Here is a 17,023-nt window from a genome sequence, read left to right on the forward strand (position 1 = left end):
TACACAAAAATTGTTGATGTCGCCAATTATTAGTACGCTCTTGTTTGCGAGTACAGAAATGTTATTATTGAGCTTTTCAAAATTGTCGGTCCACTTGTTACAGTTCAAATAAAGAGTCAATATATATACATATCATTTCTTTTTAACAGTTTAATTACAGTCGTTTCTTGTATAGTTTCAAAATCTTATAATTAAAAATGTGGTTTCTTGATTCCATAAAGACAACCTCCGCTTGCACGTGTTTTGGTAGCAGGAATCCAATGAAGTTTGTACCCGTTAAAATAATTTATGAATTTATTTGAATTTTCTGTGTTAACTGTTAACATATGTTTCAGTAAGAAAAGAAAGATCAAAAGTTTTAATAAAACTGAAAAAATCTACATACACTAAGGTGCAAAACTGTCCCAAGCAATAGGTATTTTGCTATGACATTTGATATTATTTTGGTTTAAGCGTTTTGGGAACTAAGACTTTTATTATCATAGGTTTAAGTTTTTAATTTATTTATTTATTTGATTTAATTCAAGCGAAAAAAAAACAATACATATGTATGTATAAATATGAATATCAATACAAAATAATAATAATAACTAATTAAAAATATAAATGTTTTTTTTTAATAAAATATATGCATGTAGATATAAGTACAAATGTACAGATACAAAATAAAATAAAGATAATAGTAACAATTAAATGAATAATCAAATAAAATTTTAAAATTGCAAAGAAATAAAAAATTCTTCAACCTATGTGACAGGATTAGAGGGATTAATGTAAGGTGACATATAGTTCCTTTCGAAGGGATGATAAGCTTTTATTAAAGTCAAGGGTATTATTTGCACTGTTGGCTAGGCGAAACATTCTAGTTATTGGGTTAAAGTAACCATAGTTGGTGCGATGAGTAGTGAGACGAAAGAAGGGGACTGATCTTAGGTTGCGTGGGTTGGTGTTAATGGAAATCACCAACCAGTGATAAGTTGATGTATGAAAAGTATATCTGCTATCTCTCGGCACTTGACAAGGGTAGGTAAGTTAATTAAAAGAAGACGACTTTCGTAAGGAGGCAAGATGAGAGGGTCTGACCATTGGAAGCTACGTAAAGCAGAACGGAGGAACCTACGCTGCACTGCTTCAATTCTGAGGGATTGTGTAATTTGATAGGGGGACCAGACCTGACTGCCGTATTCAAGAATAGGTTGCACGAAAGTGGTGTATAAGGTTTTAGTTACGTAGGGATTGGAAAATTCTTTTGACCAGCGCTTGATAAAACCAAGGGATGAGTTTGCTTTAGCAATGATTTGATCAATGTGAGTCCGAAAGTTAAGTTATTTGTCACATACAATCCTGAGATCGCGAATTGATGTAACAACGGGAATGAAAACATTTTCAAAATGATACATTCTAATTCTAGGAGGGGATGGCAGACTTTAGCGAGAAAAAATCATTGATTGACATTTATTCAATCGTATTCGCTTGACACTCGACGTGAGCAGCACACGCGCTTGTGAGACAGTGATTTTCCTTTTAAAGTTCATTATTCAATTTTCACAAAATGTCCAAAACCCGTGTTAAATGTAATGACAAAGTTAAACGATCCGACATGATAGTGTGTAGGTCATTTTGTGGCCAAAATTTTCATAAAGATTGTGTTGGAATTTCTTTAGAAGAATCGAATATTTTATCAAAAACTAATTTTTGTTGGCATTGTGACAATTGCTCTCTTACAAATTTCTCTAACTTTTTAAACCGCTTTACGGATCTTTCAAAGTGTGTTAGTGATTTGAAAAGAGAAATAAGTTCTATGAGCGTTGTTCTTTCCAAAATCGTGAGTGCACCGGCTAATTCTCCGTATGTTCTCAATCAATCAACCACTTAAGAATCACTAATAAACTCTGAGTTTGCATCAGCAAATAAAGATAAACCATCTTGTTCTCATGCTAATACTCTAAAAATACATGAAAATCAACTTCAAACATTGAACCAAAATCAAAATATTGCAATTATACCCCATATAAATTCAACAACAATAGAGCACAATAATAATCTCCCGACTAACATCAGTGAAGAGACAATTATCAATCATGATCCCTCTTTAATTAAAAATAACAAAAACAATAGTTCTCTTACCAAATTAAATGACGATCACAAATCTATTCGTTCTCACCACCCTATCCCTAGTGTGTATGGTACGAATACAAATTCGAGTCTAAATGTTGTACCTAATAATAAATGGGTGCATATATCTAAATTCAAAAGTGACACTGACCCAACTTCCATAATCGAGTATATATCTAATAACACCAATATTCCACCTAATCTCTTTAAATGTTTTAAATTAACAAAGAAAGATGCTATCCTCAGTGATTTATCTTTTGTAAACTTTAAACTATGTGTTCCTGCAGACAAATTAGATGTTGTTATGAACCCTGCTGCCTGGCCCAAATTTGTGCGCGTTAAGATGTTCGTTCCGTCACCAAAAAACGAAGAAAATCGACAAAAACTGATCACAACAACATAATAAATGTCAAATCTTTCCCATCTAGTCAAGTTTGTTTTCCTATCTCTTCACCAACAAGTGATAACTCTTCTGAAATTTTGCTATTCTACCATAATGTTGGTGGATTAAGAACAAAAATGAACAATATTCTTCTCTTTTCCTCCTCACAACAATTCGATATTATCGCACTTACCGAAACCTGGCTCTCTGAGAGCCATTACAATGCAGAAATGTTTGACAGTCAGCTGTTTAATGTTTATCGTAAAGATCGATGTTCGCATACAACAGGTTTGACTCGTGGAGGTGGTGTTTTGCTAGCTGTCACTTCTGTGTGTGCAATTGGATTTGCCTTCTTCGTCTTTACAAAATAACTCTGAATTAGACATAGATCAGCTGATCGTACGTGTAAGCGCTGATAATATTCATGATGTTTATGTAATTATAAGTTATATTCCACCAAGAAGTTGCTTTGAATTGTATAAAACTCATATAGACAATTGCTCATTTATACTTAATAATCTTAAAGAAAATCAGCACATTATTGTTTTAGGAGATTTTAATTTACCAAATATAAACTGGATGTTGGATCCTGATGATAATAATTTTTTGATTCCTTTCAATATAAATAGTGAGTGTAGTTGTCGATACTCTAGCTGAATATGGTATCTGAAGATAATAGCAAATATAATTTTTCAAAATGTAATTTTACTGAAATTTCTAACTTTATCAATAGAATTGACTGGGTGCCTATTTTAAACAATTTAACCGTAGATAAAGCTTTTGATACTTTCAATAGATTTATAAACGAGGCAATTGATTTATATACTCCCAAATGTTTAATCAAAACATCTTCTAAACCGTATTGGTTTAATAAAAAGATGATCAATATCAATAATAAAAAAAATAAGGCTTTCAAGTTGTATCGAGAATCAAATAACAATAGCACATTATATGATAAATACTTAGAGTTTCAAAGACAATTCGATTTTCTAAACAAGTTTCTTTACAAGCAATATGCACTTAGCATGGAATCAAAGCTTAAGAAAAATAGTAAATGTTTCTGGAAGTTCATTAATAATAAAAAAAATTCTACTGGCATTCCCAATTCGGTTCATTATCAGAATGAAACATCCAGTGACCCCTTACAAATTTGCAATATGTTTGCAAATTTTTTTCGATCCGTGTTCAAGCCGCCTAGCGCAAAAAGAACATCTTTTGAAGACATCTCCAAAGAAATCATCAATATAGGTGAGCTGCAGATAGGCAGAAATGAACTTGAGGATGAACTGAAAAAATTGAATGATGATAAACAACCCGGGTTTGATGGTATAGCCCCTATAATTTAAAAAAAATGTGCTTCTGCATTTGCAGTCCCACTTGAGTTTATTTTCAATCTTTCTTTACGGGAAGGTTACTTCTTAAATGAATGGAAGATTTCTTATATAACACCAGTTTTCAAGTCCGGATCCAAAAATGAGGTAACTAATTATCGCCCAATTTGCAAGATATCAGTTATTCCCAAAGTTTTTGAAAAACTGGTTTATAATAAACTTGTATTCCTTTTAAAAGAAATAATTTCTCCTGCCCAGCACGGTTTTATAAGTGGAAGATCCACAACAACAAACTTAGCAATTTTCAGTAACTATGTTTTAGGTTCCCTGGAACATGGATTTCAATGTGACGTTTTATATACTGATTTTTCGAAAGCTTTCGACACAGTAAATCATTCTATACTAGTTTCTAAGCTTGAGAAATTGGGTTTTCATTCTACTTTATTAAAATGGTTTGGATCATATCTTGTAGATCGGATTCAATACATTAAAATAAATAATATTCTTTCTGATCCAGTAAAAGTAACTTCCGGTGTACCACAAGGAAGTCATTTAGGACCACTCATGTTCTTAATTTTTATAAATGACATTCCAACAATTTTAAGAAACTGTATCTGCTTGATGTATGCCGACGATCTAAAATTATTTTTGAGTATTAGAACGCTTACTGATTGCATTAATCTTCAGAATGATTTGTCAAAGCTATCAGCTTGGTGTAGTCATAATGATTTACATCTTAACATTTCTAAATGCCAATGTATGACATTTAGCCGAAGTTCATTGCCGATCATTTACTCCTATAACATTGACGGAATTTCTTTATCTAGAGTTACCGGGAAAAAAGATCTGGGCGTTATCTTCGACCTAAAATTTACATTCACTGGTCATGTTGACTATATTGTTGCTAAAGCTAGCTCAATGCTTGGCTTTATTTCAAGAAATTCAAAAGACTTCTCTGATCCATTTACTCTTAGATCTCTTTATTTTGGATATGTAAGATCTATACTTGAATATTGTTGTATCATATGGAACCCAATATATGCAGTTCATTCTGCAAGAATTGAAAAAATCCAGAAACGTTTTACAAAGCTTGGAGCATCTTGCGTTGGAATATCGAGATGCCTTCTTATAACTCTAGATGTTTATTACTTGGCATCCAAACTTTAGAATCGCGTCGAAAGTGTTTTGATGTGATGTTTGTGAGGGATATTATTAACTACAAGATCAATTGCCTTGATTTACTTTCATTTATAAATTTCCGTGTACCATTTCGTGAACTAAGGCACTCTCATCTGTTTTATGTCCCTTTTCATAGAGTAAATTATGGTAACAATGAACCCATAACACGTTGTTTAAAACAGGCAAACTCAGTATGTAGTGTTTTAGACTTTAACATGTACTTAAGCAGAGAATGTTTTAAGAAAAAACTATTTTCAATAATAAATTCTAATGGATTAAGCTAAGAATCTTTTTGTTAAATATAATTAAGTAGTCTATAAGAGAAATTATTGCTCTGTTTGATGAAGAATAAATAAATAAATAAATTATTCACATTTGACTCTAAGAAATTATGTTTACACCAAACAAGGAAAGAATTTAAGTCTTCTTGAAGAAGAGAAGACTCAAGTGAAGAAGAGATAACCTTAATGATCTTTATATCATCAGCATAAATAGTAAGTTTGGAGTTGGTTATAATACTAGTTACATCAATACATCATTTATGGCTAAAATAAATAAAAGGGGTCCAAGGTGACTGCCCTGAGGCACTCCTGACGTGGCGAAGATGGGATTGCACATGGCACATCTGAAAATAACGTTGTAGATTCGATTTTCTAAGTATGACTTTATCCAGGTAATGAAAGATGGTGGAAAACCTAAGGCTTTTAATTTGATATAAATCATTTGATGGCTAATCTTATCAATTCTTTGCTAGAGTCGGTTGTTACAACATCAATTTCATAACCTTTTTCTTAAGCGCATAATGTCGTTGAGACAAACTGAGAGAGATTCGTCGTTGTAGCTCTTTCTTTGAGGAAACCGTGCTGAAGTGGTGAAACGATAGACTTGCAATGGAAGTAAAGGGCGTCATAAACGAGACTTTCGAAAAGTTTGGGTATAGAGGAGAGTTTAGCTATAGGTCGATAGTTAGAAATTTGATTTTTACTGCCTTTTTTATGAATAGAAATATATAGGAGCATTTCCAAAGGGTGGGAAAGACTGTTTGTGAAAGCGGGAAAGGGTAGTAAGGGGTAGGCAGAGTAAACCAACACATTTTTTTAAAAAAGATTGCTGGGATACCGTCCGGGCCAGGAGAAAAGTCATCTTTTTATGTCAATGGACTGGAAAGAAGTGTTTGAGCTAAGAGACAGACATCTATGGTAATCCAAATCAGGATCTTTTTGATCGATGCTGTAGGATTTACTAAAGAAAGTAGCGCACAAATTAGCGATCACTAGAGGGTCAGAAGATGTTGTGTTGTTACAATTGAATGTGGAGGGAAGTCCATCAGATTTTCGCTTAACATTTATAAATTGGTAAAAAAGGGCTACATCAATGGGGGTTTGTGAGTTGAGAAAGAGGGTGAAATTAATATTGTTAAGGAGCATGTTGGTTAAAATCGGCTTTACGGAAGTTGAAGCGAGTGGGATTTTTGAGTCAATGGTTGGGATTATTTGGTCCAAAGAGATGATAAGAGATAGAGGGGGGTGATAGAGATTAAGGGTGGACAGAGGGAGAGAGCTTTCGATGACGATATAGAGTTACAATTGTCAGAGGAAAAGATAAGATCAAGTTGTCTACCTAAATTATTGGTGATCTTACTTAGTTGGAAAAGGCCAGACTCAAGAAGACGGTCTGAAAATAGAGATTCTTCTCAGAAGTTGGATTGGAAGGAGCAAAACAAGATTCATCCTCAGAAGGGATCCATTGCAAATCAGGCAGATTGAAATCACCGATAATAATAAAGTCGTCACTGGGTGTTGCTCTTTCAATCATGGAATCAACGGAGTTAACAAATTCTTGATAGACATGAGTGGGTTGTGAGGGGCGAATATAGCAACAAAAAAAGTACAAACATCGATTAAAAATAGATACTTTTATGCAGACAAATTCAAAGAAGGGCGATTTTGAGATATCTACTAAGGAAGCATTAAGGCGGATATGCACTGGGAATAAGACACCACGACCTGAGGGAGCGAAATCTGTAGATTGACCATCTGCACGAAAGACAACAAAGTCAGATTTAAATAACTCATTATCAAGGAAACCGGAAGAAAGATTTGTTTCCGTAAGTACGAATTAAGAAATATGCTTGAGGTTTTTGTGCGTAAACCTCTTACATTCTGGTAGTGAAGGTAGATTGCGGTTAAAGACGGGGCTTAAGCTTATGGGTAACGAAAGGCAAACGTTTGGAACTCAAGTGTGAAGTATATGTTGCAGGGTCCTGAGAGACAGTTGAAGATGAGATATTGAACGTTTCATGAAAGCTAGTATAAATTCTATTGAGAGTAACGGGATCAGTTGGGAGACCCTCTTTTTGTATAGATACAATTACATTGGTTTTAGTTTTACCATTTATGTTATGTAAGTATGAAAGATAGAGACGTACATTTTCATACAGTCTGGTATCACTCAATCTTGACATTAAATACCGACCATCGATCGCGTCGATTGTTTTTTTGGGGTTAGCAAATTTGGAAGCCCATTTGACTTCAGGTGGGAACATTGGATCAAAAACAGCAGGAGATACATACGGTGCCGTGAAATAACGCCAAGCGAAATAACGCCGAATTCCGAATAAAAATAAAAATCCGCGCGAATTTTTATTTTCACACCTCAAAACTGATTCTTCCGTGGCCAAAATTTTTTTCCGCTTCGCGTTTGGGTTCCGAAAATTAAATAGATTCTCATGTAAGAAAATTCTTTTCCGCTTTGCTTTCCACCAATTAAAACAGGTGGGATTTATTTGTTTCTTGTCTTTGTATGTATTGCGATTAATTTGACCGCTCTATTTGCGATTTACTTAGTTCTACCCGCGCTCGTGTTGCGAGGTTGGGTGTATTCAAAGTTTCTTTTGCATTTAAAGAAGCCGGAAAAAATCACGAATAAAATATAACAAAAGCTACTGTACAGTATTGTTTTATATTTCGAAAAGTGTGGGGCTTAGGTATGGCCCAGTTAAGCTTATGTCCCACTCAAGTGGGATAAAATCCTTTAATTAAATGTCGACCCATTCAAGTGGAACATAACTTCCATTAATAAAAAGTGGACGTTATGTCTCTGCGCCACGTTTTTATCACTTCTTAAAACTTATCTAGATTAATGAATAATTAAGAGGCAAACTTTTTTGGAACCTATACCTCGATGGGATGGACATGGACATAAGTCCCAAATTGGTATTGTGGCCATTGTGCCTTAATAAATTTGGGCCTTATATGCCTTTGAAAATAAAACAAAAGGTTAACATACCGGTTAACTTGCGTTCTGATTTTGCTTACTTTTCTAACATTCGGCCTTATTTCTCAGTTGGTGCTCGGCGTTATTTCACTTTGACAAAGTGCAATAAGGCCGAATGTTGAAATTCGGCGTTATTTCGCTTTTGTAAAGTGAAATAACACCGAATTTCGGAACTCGGCGTTATTTCACGGCACCGATATATAGGAGTTGGTAGGTGTTGAAACAGGTATGTTAGATGATGGATTAGATGACTGAGAGGCCGGATTAAAAGTGTGGGAGTGTATAAAGTTCTTATCATGCCCGCTAGATAAAGTGCTTTTTTGTAGGTTTGAACGAACTGGTATAGTAGTGCTTTGTAGGACTGATTGATATTTATGGAGCTGAGCGGTTGATTTTTGGAGAGAGTTATTAGGGTTGGAATGAGGAATGTCGGCCCTAGATTTAGATACATTCTTTTTTTCTGATTCGTTTTTTTGGAGTTAATGATTTTGTTTATTAATTCGTTTTGAGATTTTAAATTTGCCTAAGTAAATATGTTGAAAAGATGAGCAAAATAACCATTGATATCGGCGGTGCCGGTTTAAGCGCCCCTGGGCAATATTGCAAGTGGCGCCTCTCAAAAAAAAAAATTCATTTTAAAACAATTTTTTTAAATCACGAAAAAAAGCAATAGCAGATTATGTCTTACTTCTCATATACTTGTTAATGGATTTATGTAACAAAGAGCATTTTATTAAAGTACATAAGATTAACTTAAAAAAAATTAAATATTCATGTTATTTAGGCTCAATTGAGGAGGTGATTTCCGAAACCAAAAAAATGCCAAAAACCTTTACTTCGTAATACAGAAGATATAGAGCAAAATAATCTTCTACAAATTTATTCTTTACGAAATTTTAATAAAATTAAAGTTTTCAAAATAAATATATCTCAAGTCTTTATATTGAAAATCCTTATTTAAAAGTCGGTATATCTGCTTTTGAAAGTACGAGTATAATTGAGTTTTGTCTTCTTTTGGAATTAAACTATTAAAAAAATCTTCTTTTGCAGGTAAAATCACGATAAAAAAAAAAAAATTGTAAATAAAATATCAATATCAGTATTTTAGTTTATAACACGAAACAAAAATACATTTTTATAAATGAAATTGAATTAAAATGCGTTTCCGGCCGCACGTACTTGCTCTTGTAATTTGGAGTGTCTATTTTGGTTATTTGAATAGCTCTATATTTCATTTTTTAAATGATAACAAATTACAGTCTGTAAATTTTGAAAAAAATTGGTACGAAATAGGCTAAAAAATAAGTCAGTTTTCGCAAAAAACTACAACCATTATCCAAATTTTTGAGAAAAACTAAAAACACAGATTCTTAATATTATTTACTAAAACCCTTAGGGCCAGGTGCAAGGTCCACATACATATGTAAAAATAGCCACATTCAAGCTTGAATCGAAGTTGACCCGCAGCTAATCCGCCGAATCGGTGGGTTAGATTCCTGATCCGAGGCTGAGCCACGTTTGTACAACTGGCCCTTAAGTACACAAAATTTAATTAAAATCGTTAGACCGTTTAGGTCCTAGCACGCTGTAAAGATGGACGAACGGAACTAAGTAATGACGAAAACTACTTTTGTAACTCCTCCATCATCGTAATGTGGCATTTTATCATACGTCAAATTGGTATTTTTTATACTGAAGAGGCCTTATTGGAAAGAACATTAAGCGTAGGCCATTTTGGAAAAAATATTCGGTGTTCAATAGGCTGTTTTGGAAATAAAGTCGTTTTTTGACATTGAATAACTATCTTAGATAACTATCTTATATAACTATACTTTTTGACATTGAATAACTATCTCTGTGTGCTGTTTAGAAAATTATTTTTGATTACATCAGACGCGCGTTGAAAAGACCTAAAAAATGACATGCATATCTCATTTTCCAATTTTTTTCCGATAGCTGGTTCTGGAAATCAGCTGCTCATTTAATGTTAACCATGGTACAATTGGTCGCATAAATGTTTATAGAAGTATTTGTCAGTTTTCTGAATTGTCAGTTTTCTGAATTGTGACACACAAACACATTGGTAAAAAACTCCATCACATGAATATTTTTTTGTTTTATTGAATCAAACACACATTTTTTGCAAATTTCACTATATTTAACTAATTTTTGCAATACAAAACCACAAAATAACAAAATTCTTGAAAAAATTTCAGCTTAATTGCTCAAAAAAACTAAAATTAACTGAGGTTTGATTCGAATTTGAAGTTCTCAGCGATTTCTCGCATGAAAGTAAAACATTGCTAGGTTAAACATAAATATTTTTTAACAACTTAGAATAAACTAAGTAAAACATAAAGACTATCTTCGACTATGTTTATGATTCGTATGAGCAAATGGGCCCTAAGTTTTAAAGTTGGTGGTGGGAAGTTGAAAACCAACCCAGCGAAGGTCGAAGCAGTCGTAAATTTTCAGATGCCGATAAATTCCATTCTAGTTCGCCGGCTACTTGGGCTAGGAGGGTAGTATACGTGGTTCATAAAAGATTTTTCTAGCTTGACCGCGCCCCTAACAGATACACTGAAAAAGAAAGGGTCGAAATTTAAAATGACGGATGAGACAGTTTTGGCATTTGAAAAGCTGAAAAGGGATTTAACCGAGACTCCGCACAATGGGCCCAAAATGCCTTTTGCGTCTCATAAATGGTTTTTCCGAAAGTACTTTTCCAGCCTGGATTTCTAAGAAATATTTTTAAGAAAATGTAAAATTTTGTTAAACAACAAAAATTTTATTAAAAACACTAGCCTAATTTGTTATATGGCCACCTAAAGTGCACTGTTGATCTGGCTTGGATTATATTATTCTATTTCCTATTTTTTATAAATTTCATTTTTGTTTACCTTTGCTTGCTTTAAAAAAAAAAATCCGCCAATGCTTTCGGGAAAAAAAAACAGAACTTTATGTAATAACAAAAAAAAAACTGTTTTGTTAAGTCAAGTTCTGTGAAAAGTGCAAAAAAAATTAAAATATGAGCGAATTTAAAATTTCAAAATTAATGTTGAGTGATTTTTTTATAAGCAATGGGAACGATAGTTTAGAACTAACCAGCTATTTAGAAAACAACTTCCAGTTAACAGGTATGATATTTAATTGTTACTTGGGAATTAAGATTTGCAGTGATTATGAAATTATGAAATATAACAAAAAAAAAATATGTTTTTCAACAGGATGCAAACTTGAAATGGTTGTGAGAAAAATAAATCAAAATTTTTTTTCGAAATTTAACGATCGCTGGATTAAGGCAAACCGAATGCAGTTCCGATTTGAGAGAATGAATAGGCAGTGGCTTAATAGTGAGTTCAAGGTCGTATTTGCTGAAGAAGAAGATGTGGGGAACTAGGGGATTAAAAAAAATGAAAATAGAAAAAATGATATTTTCAGTCCCAGCGGAAGGTTCGGCATGCTGGCAGTGCGCAGCTATGACTCGGTCGGATTGGGGGAGGTTCTTCTCCGCTTCTGATTATTCCACAAAATTATTTTTTTCATGCCGATTCTTAAAAAGGGGAAATATATTCTTTTAGAGCTGTAATTTTAGTATAGGAGAACACGAAACAAGGGAAAAAAATGGAGTCAGATGTTGGTGACTCGCTTGGTACCCACCCAGCCACTGACTTTAGAGTCAGGGCACCGTAGTCGTCTATGACCATAAATTTAATAAGACGACCCCAAACTTAGACGATTCAAAATTTAACTCATTCTACAAGAAATTGAAAGCTCCCGTGGACAATCTAGGCCATTATCTGCATTTCAATGCAAAGAAAACGTAATTTTTGAAATTCAGAATCAACATTTAATTTTATTAAATAAAAAAAAACAAAATTTATATTAAAAAGCATTCAATGCTAAATTTTTCTTATTAACAAAAAAAAATTGTTCGGTAGTTTCATAATTCATATTAGTTTTTTGTTTTGGAAAATGAGAAAAAAAATAGGTTAAATAAATTTAATTTTGAGGTGTTAATAATATGATATGGAATAATTTCTTACAGTCATTTATTTCGGAATCCGTGCGCACGTTGTCCATTTGGAGGCTGTATGATGGGGAATAATTTTTACCAAAAAATATTTCTCCTATTTTTCTCACACTTAAATTTTGTATCTTTTTTTTTGTTATATTTTTTTTTTTTTTGTGTGCCGGCACAATCTTAATTTATTCGTTTTACTTTTTTTTTCTCATTAACTCTGTTTCTATCAAAATTGTTTTTTTTTTTTTTTTTTTTTCTTTTTTTTTTATAATTTATGTTTGTAACTTTTTTTTTATCTTTTTTTTTTTTAAATTCTAGAAGCAATCTTAATTTTATATTAATTTTTATTTTGTTTTATTAAAAATTTGAACGCTTTTTCTGGGTTTGGGGGGAGTCCAAAGAGGTCTGGGTCTCGATGTCAAATCGGTGGTTGGTGGTGGTGTTGGAACCAGCGAGCGGTTATACCCTTTTATTTTCTTCTTATCGAAAATAAGGAATAGGGTCTCGTGGTTGGTGGTGGTGTTGGAACCAGCGAGGTTTATACCCTTTTATTTTCTTCTTATCGAAAATAAGGAATAGGGTCTCGTGGTTGGTGGTGGTGTTGGACGTGGCGAGCGGGAGTCAGTGAGGTTTAGGGCCAGCGCACGAGGAATTTCGAAAAAAATCCGGCGCTGCCCTACTGAAACTCCGTAGAAAATGGTATGATATTCCTATCAAAAAGACAAAATTAATAAGGCGAAATGATTGCCTTCTACACGTTTCTTACCTTAAAATTTTTATTTTTAATTTATTGATGAATGTATAAGTGCCAAAAAAAGCACGATTCAACATAAACGTTGATTTATTGGGGTTTTAAATATTTTTTTTTTCTTTTATTAAACTTTATTCTCCCTTTTTTTTTTAATTTTATTTGCGGACGACTTAACTTGTCTTGCTGGGGGTTTGGATTAAAAAGGAGGTGATCAGCCAAAGCTTATAATGGCATCATTTCCGTCGTTAAGACTTTCGTTCAGTGAACGAAGGATTGTCTCGCGTTGCCATAGCTCCTTTTTTTTTTTTTATATGTGGAATTCCATAGTGGAATTTTTTTAGGTTGCGGCGACATGCTACAAAATCATGGATTGAGGCAGTACAAGTAGTATTGCCACGAGACATGAAAACTTGTTCGCCGGAAAACACCAAATGTCGCTATCGTAAATAAGAACAAAAAAAATTTATCTGAGATTCCCAATTTTACTATGACCAAGACTCAAGAGATATTTCCTGAAAAGATTGTTTACCCACTCTTTCTTAACTTTGTTCTTGTGTAGTCACCCTAAGTCCGTACAATCTACTACGTTTTATTTTCACCAAGTTTCACATCCCTGAGTTTTTGTACATCTCTGACCTATTCATCCTTCTTATCGAACTGTCATTTTCAGAATAAATAAACATATTTGTTTTTTTTTTTTTTTTTTATTTTGATTGCGAATGTTCGTCGTTGCTCATTGTTTAATTCTTCATTTTTGTTATTAAATATGATTCTTTTATCTATCGCGGACTTCAATAACTAACTATCGACGTAAATCCTTAGCATGGTATATTCCGATTCGCTTTCCTTGCAAGTTTTCAATTTCATATAAATTATTATTTCGACTAACTACTCTACACTTCACAAACTTTTTTGATAATTTTGCACTAAAATTCTTTCCAGCATTACTAAGGACAAAATTCCTGCGGAAAATTTCTTCTCCCGGTTTAAATGCTTTCATAACTGACCTAACGTTGTAAGATTTTTCATTGCGTTTGTGAGCCTCAGCCAATTTATCTTTTATTTTCTCTCGAACAACTTGCAAGGAATTCGAAAAGGGTAAAACTTCTATCTCACCATCGCCTAAAGCTTTAATTTCTTTCAGAATGGGATATGCATTAGCGTGGGTAATCATGTGGCAGCCGAAAAGGGCGAAATACGGAGACATTCCTATTGACTGATGTACGGATGTACACAAAGCTTGTTGGATTTCAGGCACGTGCTTGTCCCATTCCTTTTGGTCGTCCTTTAAATAGGACCGTATGGCGGACAAAATTGAACGATTTACCCGCTCGGATGCGTTTGCCTGTGGGGCATACAGTGCATTTCTAATGTGTTTAGAGCCATATTTGGTTAGAAAATTTGCAAATTCATGCGAAACAAATTGTTTGCCATTGTCGCTGTGCACGAACTCTGGTACACCGAATTTGAGAAATACCTCCTTTTCAAGAAACTCGACAACGAGTTTAGTGTTCGCTTTTGGCATGGGTTTAAGAAATACGAATTTCGACATGTGATCTAAGACAATGAAAAGAAAGAGATTTCCTCTTTTGCTACGCACATATGGGCCCATGAAATCGATGTAGATTTTTTGAAACGGAAGTTCAATATTTTGTTGGAAGCCCATTGGAGGTCTCATTATGAAGTTAGGGGATTTATTTTCTTTGCATGGAGTGCACTGATTAACGAAATTTTTCACTTGTTGAGCCATTTTCGGCCAAAAGTAGGTTTCTTTTATGCGCTCTAGAGTTTTTTGTATGCCACCATGGGCACAGTTTGGAGGTTCGTGGTTTTGGGAAATAACTTGTTGGGTTAGGTTGGATGGCAACCAAAGTTTCCAATAACTAGTGGTAGTTGAGTCGCTATCCTTGCATAATGGGATTTTTTTGTATATTACACCGTTTGAAATTTTTAAGTCATTAAGATTTTTGTGGTTTTTGTTGATCGAATTTATAAGGTCAAGGTATTCTTTTGATTTAAATTCAGGGGAGTCAGTGATCGGAGAATAGGTTAACTGTTCCATATGTGCTCTCGATAGCGCATCAGGCACAACGTTTTGAGCACCTTTGAGGTGTTTTATATGGAGTTTATAAGCTTGTAGTTTAAGTGACCAGCGTGCTAGACGGCCACTGAGATCGGTTAAGTTCATGAGCCATTTTAGGCTAGCGTGATCTGTGATCACCGTGAAGGTACTTCCTTCGACGTATGGACGAAACTTGTGTACAGCTCGCACTGCCGCAAGACATTCTTGCTCGCTAACACTGTACTTTTGCTGGCAAGCGTTTAGTTTTTCAGAGAAAAAAGCGATGGGTTTTTCGTAATTATCAGCATCGAGTTGAAACAAAACCGCTCCAATACCTTTTGAAGAGGCATCGCATTGGATGGTAAATGGCTTCGAAAAATTAGGGGTATTTAAAAGTGGTGCTGAAGTTAAAGCTTCTTTCAAGGCTTCAAAAGCATTTATGGCGTCTGGGGAAACTGGAAATTTGTATCCCTTTTTAAGATAATCGGATAATGGAGCAGCCAAAGCAGAGAAATTCCGAATGAAGCGACGATACCATCCACATATCCCAAGAAATCTTCTCACCTGTTTTTGAGTCTTTGGAAGTGGAAACTCTTTTATGGCCAAAATCTTATCAGGGTCAGCTTTGACATGGCCTTGTCCGATAATGTACCCTAAATATTTTAATTCTTTAAAGCAGAAGAAAGACTTTTCGATGTTTATCGTCAAATTTGCTGTTTTCAAATGTTCCGCCACCAAAGACAAAATTTCGAGATGAGAGTCAAAATCAGGGGAGATAATCAGAAGATCGTCAAGGTAAACAAACACGAATTTCCTAAGAGCCGAGGGGATCACCTTATCCATTAACCGACATAACCTTTGGGGTGCGTTACACAACCCAAAAGGCATGACGGTAAATTGATGCAGTGGTCGTCCTGGTACAGTAAAAGCGGTTTTCTCTCTCGACCACTTCTCCAGAGGGATCTGCCAGAACGCATCTTTGAGATCCACACTACTCATGTAATGTGTATCTCCAAGTTGGCTAAGCAGACTCTCCAGAAGAGGTTGCGAGTACACAATTCGATAGTCCAAACATACACGATCCTTACCAGGTTTTCTGATAAGAACTATGGGTGAACTCCAGGCACTGTGGCTCTCCTCGATTACTCCCAAAGAAAGCATGCGATCCAGCTCCCTATTGATTACCTCCAGATTTACAGGGGACATAGGATAATGTCGCTGCTTCACCGGTTTAGCGTCTCCGGTATCGATCTCATGCTCTTCTAGGGAGGTTTTACCCAACCCTAGCTTTGCAAACGAAGGAAATAGGGAGATCACTTTATCTAACTGATTTTGTTGCTCCAAGGTGAGCTCGTGCATGGGAGGTTTTGGTTTAGCAATTTTTTCTTCAACCGATTCGTTGCTGCCGGGTGGACAGAATAGCTCAGATATTGCAAAAGGTATTGTTTGGTTTTCACTTATTTTTGTATTCTCGTTTTTAGATTCAAATTTTTCGTTGACCTCTGACAAATCGAACACTTCACTTATAAGATGAGGGGCGATTTGGAACTTTGACCAAAAATCAATTCCGAGGTAAAGCGGTTGGGACAAGTCAGGGACTAAGTAAAGATCAAGAGGTTTAATTATTTTATCATACTCTACGGGTACTAAAACGCGGCCGACAATTTGTTGCCCCTTACCGTCAGCTGTTTTCACTTGGGCTTTTATGGTAGTTATAGGGATGTTCAGAGATTTAACTATTTCCATGCAACCTTTGCCTAGGCAAGATATCGAGGCGCCGCTGTCCAGTAATCCAGCCATTCCTCGCCCATTAATAAAGATTTTGGCATATGGCCGGTAATCTTGTAAAGTATCACCGAGTGTGGTTTCTTCCAACAGTGAACGAAAAGCTGTTCTCTTGGTA

Source organism: Episyrphus balteatus, chromosome 1 (assembly GCF_945859705.1).
Source record: "Episyrphus balteatus chromosome 1, idEpiBalt1.1, whole genome shotgun sequence".
In the NCBI taxonomy this organism is placed as follows: Eukaryota; Metazoa; Arthropoda; class Insecta; order Diptera; family Syrphidae; genus Episyrphus; species Episyrphus balteatus.